The sequence below is a fragment of the Vigna unguiculata genome, unplaced genomic scaffold (assembly GCF_037176805.1).
Source record: "Vigna unguiculata cultivar grain cowpea cultivar isolate G323 ecotype 2 unplaced genomic scaffold, ASM3717680v1 ptg000242l, whole genome shotgun sequence".
Classification (NCBI taxonomy): Eukaryota; Viridiplantae; Streptophyta; class Magnoliopsida; order Fabales; family Fabaceae; genus Vigna; species Vigna unguiculata.
This window is the reverse complement of record NW_028196879.1, coordinates 67,501-82,795: the sequence shown is the minus strand read 5'-3', so window position 1 is coordinate 82,795 and position 15,295 is coordinate 67,501. Positions and strand designations below refer to the sequence as shown.

The 15,295-nt window shown below is 32.0% G+C and overlaps 2 non-coding genes across 2 annotated transcripts; both read right to left on the bottom strand.

Annotated features, from left to right (window-relative positions):
• Positions 1–321: 321 nt before the first annotated feature.
• On the bottom strand, positions 322–395 carry TRNAW-CCA (transfer RNA tryptophan (anticodon CCA)). The gene has a single exon. It is a non-coding gene; the product is annotated as a tRNA-Trp (tRNA).
• Positions 396–560: 165 nt separating this feature from the next.
• Positions 561–634, bottom strand: TRNAP-UGG (transfer RNA proline (anticodon UGG)). Its single transcript has one exon. It is a non-coding gene; the product is annotated as a tRNA-Pro (tRNA).
• Positions 635–15,295: the final 14,661 nt, after the last annotated feature.

Below are 15,295 nucleotides of genomic sequence, written 5' to 3'. Positions count from 1 at the left end.
GATTTATGATCAATACAGATTTATGTTTAAGGCTAGATATTATATTACCTTTCTTTTTACTTTTCGAACAAATAAAAATGATTGAAGTTTTTCTATTTGGAATCGTGTTAGGTTTAATTCCTATTACTTTGGCTGGATTATTTGTAACTGCATATTTACAATACCGACGAGGTGATCAGTTGGATCTTTGATTCATTAATGTCTCTTTTTTTGTGATTCCCTATTTATTTAGTTTAATCCTAATCGACAAGGATAAAATTCAGACTTTCTTTTGAATGTTCAATTATTTCAGTGTAATTATCAGGCGAATAATACTAGAATCACGCTCTGTAGGATTTGAACCTACGACATCGGGTTTTGGAGACCCGCGTTCTGCCGAACTGAACTAAGAGCGTTTTGTTTTCATAAAATTATATGATCCAAATCCATTTTGCATATAGATATTCAGTATGTATGTTCAATTGGAATTCGTCTTCACAGGTTCCCGGTTTATTGCTCATCTCATAGAATATGGAATATTATAGAATACGGAATATCATAGAATAAGTAATTGTTAGGGATAGGGATGACAGGATTTGAACCCGTGACATTTTGTACCCAAAACAAACGCGCTACCAAGCTGCGCTACATCCCTTTTCCATTTGTTTATAGTGTTATTGTAAAGAATCTTTGTCTTGTTTTCCACATTTTTCTCTGTTGATATATATCAACAGAGAAAAAATACTTAAATAATAAAAAGAAAGGAGGATTTGAAATGCGAGATCTAAAAACATATCTTTCCGTGGCACCAGTAGTAAGTACTTTATGGTTCGGGGCTTTGGCGGGTCTATTGATAGAGATCAATCGTTTTTTTCCAGATGCATTGATATTCCCCTTTTTTTAATTTTAGTTATTGACACGGGAAGGGGTGAAGAAGATGAAAGGTCCAATTATATATTAAATATGTGTAATTAACCTACTCTTCTTTTTTTTTTTTTTAGGAAAGATAAAGACGAAAGATTAAATTGGCCTCATTGAAATTCGGAGTGACACTCGGGATCGGGATCTGGTCCAGGCTTCAATGGAATTGAATTATTAATTCAATTCCTATGAAAAAGAAAGTGAAAGCAGAAATCCATAGGTTGGGGCAACAATATCATAAAAAATACTTTAAAAAAACGAAAATACTGGCAATTTGAAACGAAATATAGTTACAGATCCTTGTATTCTTTTTGTACTAGATTCAATTAAATTGGAACGAAATCTTTCATAATTTTTCGAATTCTTCTTTTTTATCTTATCTTAGTTGTTTTCATCTTTTTCTTAGATTCTTAGATTCGAATCCGAAAAGAGTTATAAGTGAATTAAAAACCCAAAGGAGGGTCATGTCCAAGGGTAAAGATATCCGAGTAAGTGTTCTTTTGGAAGGTACTGGTTGTGATAAAAAGAGTCTAAATAAGGAATAAAGCGGTATTTCTAGATAGATTACTAACAAGAATCGACACAATACGCCTAGTCGATTGGAATTGAGAAAATGATGTCCCCGTCGTTATATAACAACATATGCTAAAGAAGAAAAAAAATACAAATCCTTTATTATAATTATATTTATTTAAATCAATGTTATTTTTGGAATAGGAATAAATAAACTATGGAAAAACCTAAGCGACTCTTTATTAAATCCAAGCGATCTTTTCGTAGACGTTTGCCCCCGATTCAATCGGGGGACCGAATTGATTATAAAAACATGGGTTTAATTTGTCGATTTATTAGTGAACAAGGAAAAATATTATCTAGACGTGTAAATAGATTGACCTTAAAACAACAACGATTAATTACTGTTGCTATAAAACAAGCTCGTATTTTATCTTCGTTACCTTTTCTTAATAACGAAAAACAATTTGAAAAAAGCGAGTCGACTGCTAAAATTACTCCTTTAAGAAAAAAAAATAGAAATTAAAAATTCGAAATCCAATTTGAATTTAGATTCGAATTAAACATGGATTGATGTTTTGTTCAAAATTAGGATAATTCCATTTGATTTTTTTGTTGGAATAAAAAAGATAATAGGTAACGAAGAATAATTTTTTAAGCATGGTTGTTTATTTTGATAGCTTTATCGTATGATAAAGCTATCAAAATAAACAAATTTCTAGTCTATACCTTCCTGCAGTAAATAAGGGGTTTTAAGTTTTTATGATATTATCGGCAATCATAAAAAGACAATTCTCTTTTAATATAGCAATTTGTGCAACTATTTTACGATTAAGAAGCAATTGCTTGGTGTATAGACTATTCATTAAATTATTATAAATATAAGATACTTTTTGATTCTCGCGAATTACTGCATTTATTCGACTAATCCATAAACCACGAAAATCTCTTTTTTTCCTATCTCTATCCCGATGAGCCGAAACTAAAGCTTTCAATTTCTGTTGAGTAATAGTTCGGGTAAGTCTTGAATGAGCTCCGCGAAAACTTGATACGAATAAACGAATTTTTGTCCTCCGTTTGTGAGCTATATATCCTCGTTTAATTCTGGTCATTTAATAAATGATATTTTCAGGAATAACTTTTTCATTTTTCAGTTATTCTTTTTTTCTTCCTAGTCTATTAATAACAAAAATGGATTCTTCCGATGTATAAAAAAAAATTCCAACGGCTCTTGCTACTATAACCGCCCCAACCACGATTTTTTATATTAAACATTTAACCTCAAAATCAGAAATTGTATAGATACTAGATATCAAATAAAATAAAAATAGTAAATGAAATAGGACACATATTTTTATAATGAATTGGTGGGTTCCTTCGTTTCTATGATTTTTTTTAGAAATGACCAGGTCCTCTCTATACACCGGAGCCTTTTTATTTTCATTTTTGATTCATTTAATGAATGTTATTGTTAACTTGTACAGTTCACACTCTGTGGCTCTACCCATGCAATATTGAGTAAGTAGGTTTTTTCACAACCAAATCTAATTCTATAGTAACGGTATTTAATTATGAAAATTTGCTGGGTAGCTGACCCTCTTATTCCATTCTTACAAAATCCATCAAAATACATTCATTAAGGACATACTTTATTTTTAATTGAAATAGTATTTTCTCCGCTTAACGGGTAACTTTTTTTTGTTACCGATGGGAAAGTCCTTCTCATATGAAATTGCAAATGTGTATTATTGGTTTTGCACCAATCGAAACCATAAATTTTATACAAGATAGAAGAATGTAAAGAATTATATAATTATATAGAAAAGAATTATATATTAAGTTAAGATAGTGTGAATGTAGTTTTTGCATTCACACTATCTTAACTGATTACCAATACTGAAAAATTTTAATTTGTTTTTTCTTAGTATTTAAGCTGAACGAGTCGCACATACACCCTGGTACACGTTCCTCGACGTTGAGGGCATCCCCGAAGAGCTGGGGATTTTGTGACGTTTCGGATTGGCTGTCTTGTGTTTCTAATAAGTTGTTTCATAGTTGGCATGGTAAGTCGTACTATATATATCTATATTTTTGTATAATGAGCAGGTTTAGATCTATCCTAACCGTGAATTACTTATATTCTATATTCCTTATTTATAGCCTATATTAATTATATATACTATATTAATAGATTAACTCTTAGAGATTTTATTTTAAAATGTAAAGTAAGATAGAGTAAAAAATTAAATTTCCAATCTTGTATTTAATTAGAATAACCTTTGCCACCAATTTTTTATTCAACTGCTACAAGATCTACAATTCCATGAGCTTGGGCTTCTGCTGCTGACATAAAAACATCCCTTTCCATGTCTTCCGATATAACCCATAAAGGTTTGCCCGTTCTTTGTACATAAACCCTTGTGATAGTTTCACGCATTTTCAGTAGCTCTTCCGCTTCCAGGACAAATTCTCCCGCTTGTGCCTCATAAAAAGAACTAGCAGGTTGGTGGATCATTACCCTGATTATATCACTTAAGTAGTATTTCCCTTATCTTGATAAATCTTTTTAGAATTCTTTTTACTATATTGGTAGATTGCTAAAGATTGTCTTTATTCCCAAAATAAAGGTAACAGAAAAGGGACAAAGACAAATAAGATAAAGGGCAAAAAGTATATTCAATAACCGTACAAGCATTTTCTGCGTATTGATGCATACGGCTTTTGTACTTATGCAATTCATTTTTTCCTCTATGGATAGAGTAGAGTATTTTCTTCGATGAATTTTGTTTCTACATTTACAAATTTCTTTTTTTCTATCAAAGAAAAAAGAAGTACAAAATCTACTAGGTCTTTTGGATCCGGATCCTTAAATAATAAACAATAGAATAACCAACTTTCTTTTTGAATCTATTTTTAAATACTACGATGGTTCCGTTGTTTTTTATATCATTTTGGTATTCAACAATCCAAAAGTTTCTTTTTTTTTTCATATATTAAGTTTTCTTCTGATTCAAATAAAAATTGTTACAAGCTTTCTGGTATGAAAAAAAACAAAAAAGTATGCGACACTACTAAAATGAAACTAGGTTTCTTATAGATCAGATAAAATGGAAAATACCCTCTTTTTCATACTACTCTTTCTATATATAATTAAATGATTCAAAAAAATTGCATATGGAATTCAAAATACCATGCTATTATTACTTTGGTTTTTATGGCGAAGGTATAGTATATATAGATAGATATCTATTCTATATATTCTCAAAGAAAAGAATCATTGGCGCCAAGCGTGAGGAAATGCAAGACGTTTGGTAATTGTGCCTCCTGCCAAAAGAAAGGATCCCATTGAAGCAGCTAATCCCAGACATACTGTCTGTACATCTGGTTGTACAAATTGCATAGTATCATAAATAGCTATTCCAGGTATTACCCACCCCCCCGGAGAGTTTATAAACAGAGACAATTCTTTATTCTCTTTCTCTATGCTCAGATATATCATAATACTAATAAGTTGATTCGATATTTCACTATCAACATCTTGACCTAAAAAAAGTAATCTTTCTCGATAAAGTCGATTGATTAGGATTCCATTTTTTCCTTAAAAGCCGTACATGCACCTTTTGATGCATACAGTTCATCAAAAATTATATAAGCAAAAAAGGAATCAATGTGTCGATTTTAATCTTTCTCTTTTTCTAATGGATTTCTTCGAACTAAAAAAAAAGAAGAATATACTTAATTTAGTGAACTATCTTCTCATTGATGTATTGCTTTCATCGAGATCGAAGCCGAATCACAATGTAATTTTCTTGTTTCTGAATGGACTTTTTCAATTCTTTTAGGTTTCTTTTCTACTCTGAGTAAAGATCTGCCCGATTTGGATTTGCACATATAGAACAAATAGTCCAAAACTATGTATTTTTGTTAGAACTTCTTCCTTTTCTGAATTTATTAATGTTTTTTGTAAAATACAATATATAGATATGATAGAAGTAGTGATCGTAGAAATATTACCAATTGGTTTTTTCTACACAGAGCCTGGGTACTTGATTTTATTGGTCCAATTAAGCCAACCATAAATTATTCATAATTTCGAGTAATAATCTGGAAATTTTATCTAAAAATGAAAAAATCGATAGAATAGTACTTCATTACACTTCACGCTCCCCATTTTTTTATCTTTATGATTTCATCATTCTCTTTTGGGGGTGAAAGCGGGGATATCTCGATCGGGGGAGAAAACGGGTAAATCCCATATAACCTACTATATCTGACAAGTCGCACTATATATCAACCCAAGATGCATCTTTATCCCCGGGGGTTCGAAAGGGTACTCTTGGAACACCAATGGGCATAAAATGGACAAATAATAAAGTCATATATCTCACTTTAGTGTGGAAACGTAAGAATTAGCTTATCGTGTTAAAAAAGATTTACTTGATTTTATATTAATATTGCTTTTTTTTATAAAAAAGAAGACTAAATAAAGTCGAGTTGTTATAAATGGGTCATTGGGGTGATAAGCGAATATGTCTGCATTTACTTATTTAAATAGTCATAGAGAAAGTTGTCAACCCCTTTCGTCTCCCCACCATTGCGTATTGTTACTTATCCGGTATAGAATAAATCTGTTTCTTTGATTTCGACAAATATGATTGTTCCATTTTCCAAGAGAATCTACTGAAAGGCTATATTCATTTTTTTCCAGTGCAATAAAGTTACATAGTGTCTATTTTTTGTTGAAGGGGTATTTTTTCATGGGTTTACCTTGGTATCGTGTTCATACTGTTGTTTTAAATGATCCGGGCCGTTTGCTTTCTGTTCATATAATGCACACAGCTCTAGTTGCTGGTTGGGCCGGTTCGATGGCTCTATATGAATTAGCAGTTTTTGATCCCTCTGATCCTGTTCTTGATCCAATGTGGAGACAGGGTATGTTCGTTATACCTTTCATGACTCGTTTAGGAATAACTAATTCGTGGGGCGGTTGGAATATCACAGGAGGGGCTATAACGAATCCGGGTATTTGGAGTTACGAAGGTGTGGCCGGAGCACATATAGTGTTTTCAGGCTTGTGCTTTTTAGCGGCTATTTGGCATTGGGTTTATTGGGATCTAGAAATCTTTTGTGATGAACGTACTGGAAAACCTTCTTTGGATTTGCCAAAAATTTTTGGAATTCATTTATTTCTTGCAGGGGTGGCTTGTTTTGGTTTTGGCGCATTTCATGTAACAGGATTGTATGGTCCCGGAATATGGGTGTCTGATCCTTATGGACTAACTGGAAGGATACAATCCGTAAATCCCGCGTGGGGTGTGGAAGGTTTTGATCCTTTTGTTCCGGGGGGGATAGCTTCTCATCATATTGCGGCAGGAACGTTGGGCATATTAGCGGGTCTTTTCCATCTTAGTGTGCGTCCACCCCAACGTCTGTATAAAGGATTACGTATGGGAAATATTGAAACTGTCCTTTCTAGCAGTATTGCTGCTGTCTTTTTTGCAGCTTTTGTCGTTGCTGGAACTATGTGGTATGGTTCAGCAACAACCCCCATTGAATTATTTGGTCCTACTCGGTATCAATGGGATCAGGGATACTTCCAGCAAGAAATATATCGAAGAGTTGGTGCTGGGCTAGCCGAAAATCAAAATTTATCAGAAGCTTGGTCTAAAATTCCTGAAAAATTAGCTTTTTATGATTACATCGGAAATAATCCAGCAAAAGGGGGGTTATTTAGAGCTGGTTCAATGGACAATGGAGATGGAATAGCCGTCGGTTGGTTAGGACATCCCATTTTTCGAGATAAAGAAGGACATGAGCTTTTTGTACGTCGTATGCCTACTTTTTTTGAAACATTTCCAGTTGTTTTAGTAGATGGGGACGGAATTGTTAGAGCCGATGTTCCTTTTCGAAGAGCAGAATCGAAATATAGTGTCGAACAAGTAGGTGTAACTGTTGAGTTCTATGGTGGTGAGCTTAATGGAGTAAGTTATAGTGATCCCGCTACTGTGAAAAAATATGCTAGACGTGCTCAATTGGGGGAAATTTTTGAATTAGATCGTGCTACTTTGAAATCAGATGGTGTTTTTCGTAGCAGTCCAAGGGGTTGGTTTACTTTTGGGCATGCTTCATTTGCTCTGCTATTCTTTTTCGGGCACATTTGGCATGGTTCTAGAACTTTGTTCAGAGATGTTTTTGCTGGTATCGACCCAGATTTAGATGCTCAAGTAGAATTTGGAGCATTCCAAAAACTTGGAGATCCAACTACAAGAAGACAGGTAGTATAACATTCTTTTGTTCTTTTCTACTTTTTTATAATTTTGAATTTCATATAAAGAACTAGATAAATCTTGATTGGAATCATTGCATTTATTCTTTTTTTTCTTTTCGAAAAGAGCCCCACCCCAAGAAACAGGTATGAAAGCTATAATTGTAAACCACGATTAAATTTATGGAAGCTTTGGTTTATACATTCCTCTTAGTCTCAACTTTAGGAATTATTTTTTTCGCGATTTTTTTTAGAGAACCTCCTAAAGTTCCGACGAAAAAGGTCAAATAATTTTTTATTATCTTAATTGAAGTAATGAGCCCCCAATAGGGAGGGCGCATTACTTCAACTAGTCCCCATGTTCTTCAAATGGATCTCTTAGTTGTTGGGAGGGTTGCCCAAAGGCAGTATATAAGGCATACCCAGTAAAACTTACAAGTAAACCAGATATAGAGATGGCAATTAGAGTTGCTGTTTCCATTATTTTAATTCTAAAGTTTCCAGATCACAATAGATCTATAGGATAAGATCCTTATATTTACAGCGGAATGGTATACAAAGTCAACAGATCTAAATGAATAAAAAAGAGTATTTATGGCTACGCAAACCGTTGAGGATAATTCTAGATCTGGTCCAAGACGAACTGTTGTAGGGAATTTATTGAAACCTTTAAATTCAGAATATGGTAAAGTAGCCCCGGGGTGGGGAACTACTCCTTTGATGGGTGTTGCAATGGCTCTATTTGCGATATTTCTATCTATTATTTTGGAGATTTATAATTCGTCCATTTTATTGGACGGAATTTCTATCAATTAGATTCACAAGAATCGAGTAATTAGTTTATAGAAAGTGAAGCCTTTAGGTTTCTTATTGTTTCTTAGTCTATTCCATGTTGATGTGGTAGTTTGATCGTAGAATTTCTTTGTTTCTGTATTTCCGGAATATGAGTGTGTGACTTGTTTTAATTGGTCCTATTGAAAGTACAGAACATAAAATGGGTCTGTCATCTTGATATAGATGGTTTTATTCCGTCAGATATTTAATCTAGTATCTGGAGCACGGAATATAGAAAATAGATTCTAAAAATCTTAATACTATGATTCATACTAAATATTTAGACCTCGCAACTGGATTTAAAAACCTTTTCAAAGAGTTCTAAAAATATATTGAAAAATTTTGATTCTTTCAAGCTTCTCCAGTTTGTCTTTATTTTGAGCAAAGGACAAACCTTTCCTTGAATTTTTTCATTATATTTTATCTATTCATTGAAGAAGTGATGATCCAGCAATTCTTACTCAGGGAATTTTTGGACTTCGATTAAAAATTGTTTTGAATCATCGTGGTTCTAGTATGAATCTGAGGTTTTTTTTATTCATTCATATGGTCCTAACAAGAGAATCCTTATCAATAATAAAAATTCAAGAATAAAGAAGACAGCAGTAAATTCACATTATACAAATAAAAAGAAGTAAAGAATATTCAAGAGGCCTTAAAAGATCACGATAAAGACGGGTGCGCCGACTTGATATTTTGGCATTATAACAAAAAAGAATAGCTTTCGGATTTTTATTTCTTTTTTATCGTAAGAGAAAATTAGAATCATAGGATTAAATAAAGCAGTTTCAAACTTTCTATTACGGATATCTGTTTTTGTTACAATCAATATTTGGGTATTTTTGTTTGAGCCGTACGAGATGAAATTCGCATATACGGTTCTCTGGGGGGGTTCCTTTGGGTTACCTATCTCAATAAAGTTTATGATTGGTTCGAAGAACGTCTTGAAATTCAGGCGATTGCCGATGATATAACCAGTAAATATGTTCCGCCTCATGTGAACATATTTTATTGTTTAGGGGGAATTACACTTACTTGTTTTTTAGTCCAAGTAGCAACAGGATTTGCTATGACTTTTTATTATCGCCCAACCGTTACTGAAGCTTTTGCTTCTGTTCAATATATAATGACTGAAGCTAATTTTGGTTGGTTAATCCGATCAGTTCATCGATGGTCGGCAAGTATGATGGTCTTAATGATGATTCTACACGTATTTCGTGTGTATCTTACAGGTGGTTTTAAAAAACCTCGCGAATTAACTTGGGTTACGGGTGTAGTTTTGGCTGTATTAACTGCATCTTTTGGTGTAACTGGTTATTCCTTACCTTGGGATCAAATTGGTTATTGGGCAGTAAAAATAGTAACAGGCGTACCCGAAGCTATTCCTGTAATAGGATCGTCTTTGGTAGAATTATTACGCGGAAGTTCCAGTGTGGGCCAATCTACCTTAACTCGTTTTTATAGTTTGCATACTTTTGTATTACCTCTTCTTACTGCTGTATTTATGTTAATGCACTTTTCAATGATACGTAAGCAAGGCATTTCTGGTCCTTTATAGTGAATATGGGTCATAGATATTTGTAATCACTTCATTATCATTTTGTATTTTGGGGAGGATTTTTTTTCATTGCTACAATTATGGATTATAAAACAAAATAAAACATGTATTTAGATATTTTTCTTCAACTTAACAAAAATTGAATTTTTTTTACATACAAAAATAGTTGAAGGGAATTCTCCAAAAAAAATGGATTATGGGAGTGTGTGACTTGAACTATTTATTTGGCCGCGCAGATATATGACTTTATCTTATCTGCCACATTATAATTTACAATTAAATGTGTCTTTTTTCCAACCACCAAGCAAGGCTCTTACAGAGAGGGTAGGCTGGTTTTACTTGAAGAGAATCTTTTCTATGATCAGACTCGATTTTATTCTGCATCAACAGGCTCCATAAGATCCAGTAAAAGAAGTGATGTGATATAGTCTGAATTCTATATAGTATGACAACGCATTCATTTCCTATGCATTGATTTGATTTCTGATACTATTGGAGTGAACAAAGTAGATCTAAAGAACAACGCAAGTTAGGTTATATTAGTAACAAGTAAATTCTTTGTACATAAAAAGTATCAAGATTTTTTTTTGATAGGATAACAATTGCAAAGTTTGAGATCACCCAGAAAGCATTATCAACTTGAAAAGTCTACTCGGGTATTGAGCGTTTACTAAAATTTACTTAAAAAGAACTTAATTTTTTTTTCAATAAAAAATGGTAACTTTGGAAAAAGAGAATAGAATCAAGTTTCTTTTATTATTTAGAATCTTCATATATGTGTGGATAACACATACATTTTTTTCTAGTTTATTCTATAGATACAGTTGAAGAAAAATTTGATTAGTGCTCGAGCCGGATGATGAAAAATTATCATATCCGGTTCTTTTGGAGGATGGATCTATAAGAATTCACCTATCCCAATAACAAAAAAACCTGACTTGAATGATCCTGTATTAAGAGCTAAATTGGCTAAGGGAATGGGTCATAATTATTATGGAGAACCCGCATGGCCTAACGATCTTTTATATATTTTTCCAGTAGTAATTCTAGGTACTATTGCCTGTAACGTAGGCTTAGCGGTTCTAGAACCATCCATGATTGGGGAACCTGCGGATCCTTTTGCAACTCCTTTGGAAATACTACCTGAATGGTATTTTTTTCCCGTATTTCAAATACTTCGTACAGTGCCCAATAAGTTATTGGGCGTTCTTTTAATGGTTTCGGTACCTACGGGATTATTAACAGTACCCTTTTTGGAGAATGTTAATAAATTCCAAAATCCATTTCGCCGCCCAGTAGCAACTACCATCTTTTTGATTGGTACTGTAGTTGCCCTTTGGTTAGGTATTGGAGCAACATTACCTATTGAGAAATCCCTAACGTTAGGTCTTTTTTAAAATTATAAGATTGGTTTCATTTTGAATTCATTTTGAAATAAAATATCATGACATCTGTATTGTATATCTAGGGAGAATTCTTTCTGAACCTACTAATCCCTAGATACATCTATTCCTTTTTAGATATATTCTGACCATTAGGATTTGTTCTAAATATTTAAATTACATATTTTGACCTTTCATTTTGAGTTTAGAAAAAAAATCAATTTGAAAAAATCCTATGTCAATAGATTTCAATTTTATGCAAAATACTTTTGTATTTTTAAAATGTCCAATATAGATTTTCCATCTTCTACGCGAAAATGTTCAAATTTCAGAAGGTCTTCTTGACTGTTATTCAAAAGTTCTAATAATGTATGAATATTGGATCTTTTGAGACAATTATAGATCCTGGGAGGTAATTCTAATTGGTCAATAAAAATAGATTTCAATGCTATTTCTTTTTTATTTTTCCTTAGTTTATCTTTAACCAATATATCATGAAAAGTAAAAAGGGGCAAAGTCACTTTGTCTTGATTTTTTTCTAAATGAAAGTTATCTTCTTCTGCGTGTAAAAAGGGAAGAAATAAATCAATCAAATTTTGGGAGGCTTCATAAAGGGCTTCCTTAGGAGTTAAACTTCCGTTTGTCCATATCTCCAGAAAAAGTATTTCTTGTTTTTCATTCCCATTGACATAAGAATGAATACTATAATTTACATTTCGAACAGGCATGAATCTAGCATCTATATCATAACTTCCGTCTTGAAAGTTTTTTAATGTTTTTATACGATACCCACGATTTCTCTCAATTTTTAATTCAATACACAAATTAACAGGTTCTGTTACGTTGGCTATATGTTGTCTATTATCAACGATTTCCACCGAGGGTGGTAAAATGATGTCTTGAGCGGTTATATATCCAGGACCTTTGAAAGAAATCCATGCGTCCTGTGTTCCATACATATTACTTTTCAATACAATTTTTTTCAAATTCATGAAAATTTCATGTACTGATTCTTCAATACCTATTATGGTAGAATATTCATGTGGTATTTTCTCTGATTTTACACGTGTGATACATGTTCCCTCTATTTCTCCGAGTAAAATTCTTCGGATTGCAATGCCTATTGTATCGGCTTGACCTTTCATAAGTGGGGACAGAATAAAGCGTCCATAATAAAGACGCTTACTGTCTATTCGTGATTCAACACATTTCCATTGTAGTGTCCGAGTAGAGACTCTTAATTTCTCTTGAACCATAGTAATTATTTTGATAAAACTCTTGACTTGTTTTTTTCTCTTGAACTATTTTTAATGTTTATTTTTAGTTTTATACACGTCTTTTTTTAGGAGACCTACATCCATTATGTGGCATAGGAGTTACATCTCGTATAAAATTTAATAGTATACCACTTCTACGAATAGCTCTTAATGCTGCATCTCTTCCGAGGCCAGGCCCTTTTATCATGATTTCTGCTCGTTGCATGCCTTGATCCGATACTGTTCGAATAGCATTTCCTGCTGCAGTTTGAGCGGCAAAAGGTGTTCCCCTTCGTGTACCCTTGAATCCACAAGTACCCGCGGAGGACCAAGAAATCACCCGACCTCGTACATCTGTAATAGTCACAATAGTATTGTTGAAACTAGCTTGAACATGAATAATTCCCTTTGGTATTTTACGAGTATAATTACGCGAACCAATACGTACATTTTTACGTGAACCTTTTTTAGGTATAGATTTTGCCATATTCGATTATTTCAATACAATATTTCATTAAAAAAAAAAAAATAAGATAGATCTAGGGTATGGAGATATCCATTTCATGTCAAAAACGGATCCTTTTCCAATTCTTTTCGAATTTGATATTCGATTTTTTCTATATTCTTTTTATTTGCTTTTGATTAATATCAAATACAATTTTTGAAATCAAAGTTAAAAGTTGAAATATCAATAATATTTAAAAAATGGATTTTTCATTTTCATAGAATAATATATATTCTAGATAATTTTATAATTTTCTCTCTTTTTTTATCTAGTCTATTTTTTTAGAAAGCTTCTGTTTGTTCAAATATTATCCTTGTCTTTGTTTATGTTTTGGATTGAAACAAATTACTATAATTCGTCCTCGTCTTCGAATCAATCGACATTTTTCACAAATTTTACGAACCGAGGCGTTTATTTTCATATTTTACATTCCTTAATTAGTTAATCCAAAATTGTGGAAGAAAATAAAGGTTCCTTACATTTTGAACGTCTATTTGAACGTCTATTAGTGGCTTTCTCAATAAAATAGAAAATAAAGTTGAGATTAAAAAACATCCTAATTCAATTGAGTGACTTCTCTTTTTTATTTTCTTATCGTATGTCCAGAAAAAGTATTGGAAACATATTCTAGAATAGAAATAAAAATCCAATTTGCATTAATTGTATATAAACCTTAAACCCCGGGCAAATAATTTATGGATAAGTTATTCATTTAGTAATTAAATCTTCGTGAATTTCCCTTTTTTTTACAATTCCAGTGAAATCCCTTCTTACATTCATCAATAAATATATCTATCTAAAAAAAATAGATATATTTCTATCTATGAGGGATGAAGTTCTATTAGAAACTTGCGTTTTATCTCTCTTTTTTTTTTTTACATAAATGAAATGGATACAAGTTTCTCATCGAATTCGGATATTAGAAAGATTACCATATATAACATAAAACTTCGCCGCCGATTTTTTCTAATCGAGCCTCTCGATCTGTCATTATACCTCTAGAAGTTGAAAGAATGACAATCCCCATGCCTCCTAAAATTCGAGGGATTTGTTGATAATTGTAATATATTCGTAGACCAGGTGTACTTATTCGTTTTAAATTGAAAAAACTTTTATATGATTCTTTTCTATTTCTTCGATACCGTAGAGTTAAAACTAAAAAATATTTGTCGTTTTCTCTATGTTTTCTGATGTTTTCAACAAAACCCTCTCGTAAAAGTATTTTTACAGTTTTTTCTGTAATGTTAGTAAAAGGTAATTGAACCATTCCTTTTTTATTCATGTCAGCATTTCGTATATAGGTTATTATGTTGGCGATAGTGTCCTTCCCCATGGTAAACGAAAAAAATTGTTGCCTCTTACTTTTTATATAATCAACATACTCCTTACATAAAATGATATTTCTTATTTGTGTATTTTTTATCTATAGATAGATCTTTATAACTCATTATAGCTCATTGACTAAGTTCGTTGAAATTTCTATTGTGACTATCATCGACTATTGTAAAATAAACAATTCAAAAAATCGAATAAAAGAAGATATTCAACTAAAGCAAATAGAAAATTCAAATAGAAATTCAAGTATCATAATGTTTTATTTATGTACAAATCACATCAATTACTATTTGTACTGTGTGTTGTAAATAAAATAGACATGAACCTTTTTTTTTGATTTGACCAAAAGACAAGGCTTCTGTATAGAGGTTCTTCTTTATCATAAGAGTCTATTTTGACAAATCAATAAAATATTGAATTGATTGAATTCTTCATTAAAAAAGAATTTTATTATTATTATGAATTATTGAATTCATTTAATGAATTCTAAAAGAAATGAGTTGAACTTCATTTTACTAAGAATTCAATTTTGTAATATTTCTTTATGCATTACTATTTAAAAATGGATGTTCAAATTAACGTTAACGACGAGATCTATTATCATTTTTCGCATGTCCTCGGAAGTTTAGAGTAGGTGAAAATTCTCCTAATTTATGGCCTACCATACGATCTGTTATATAAATAGGTAAATGTTCTTTTCCATTATGGATAGCAATGGTATGGCCAATCATTGTAGGTATAATGGTA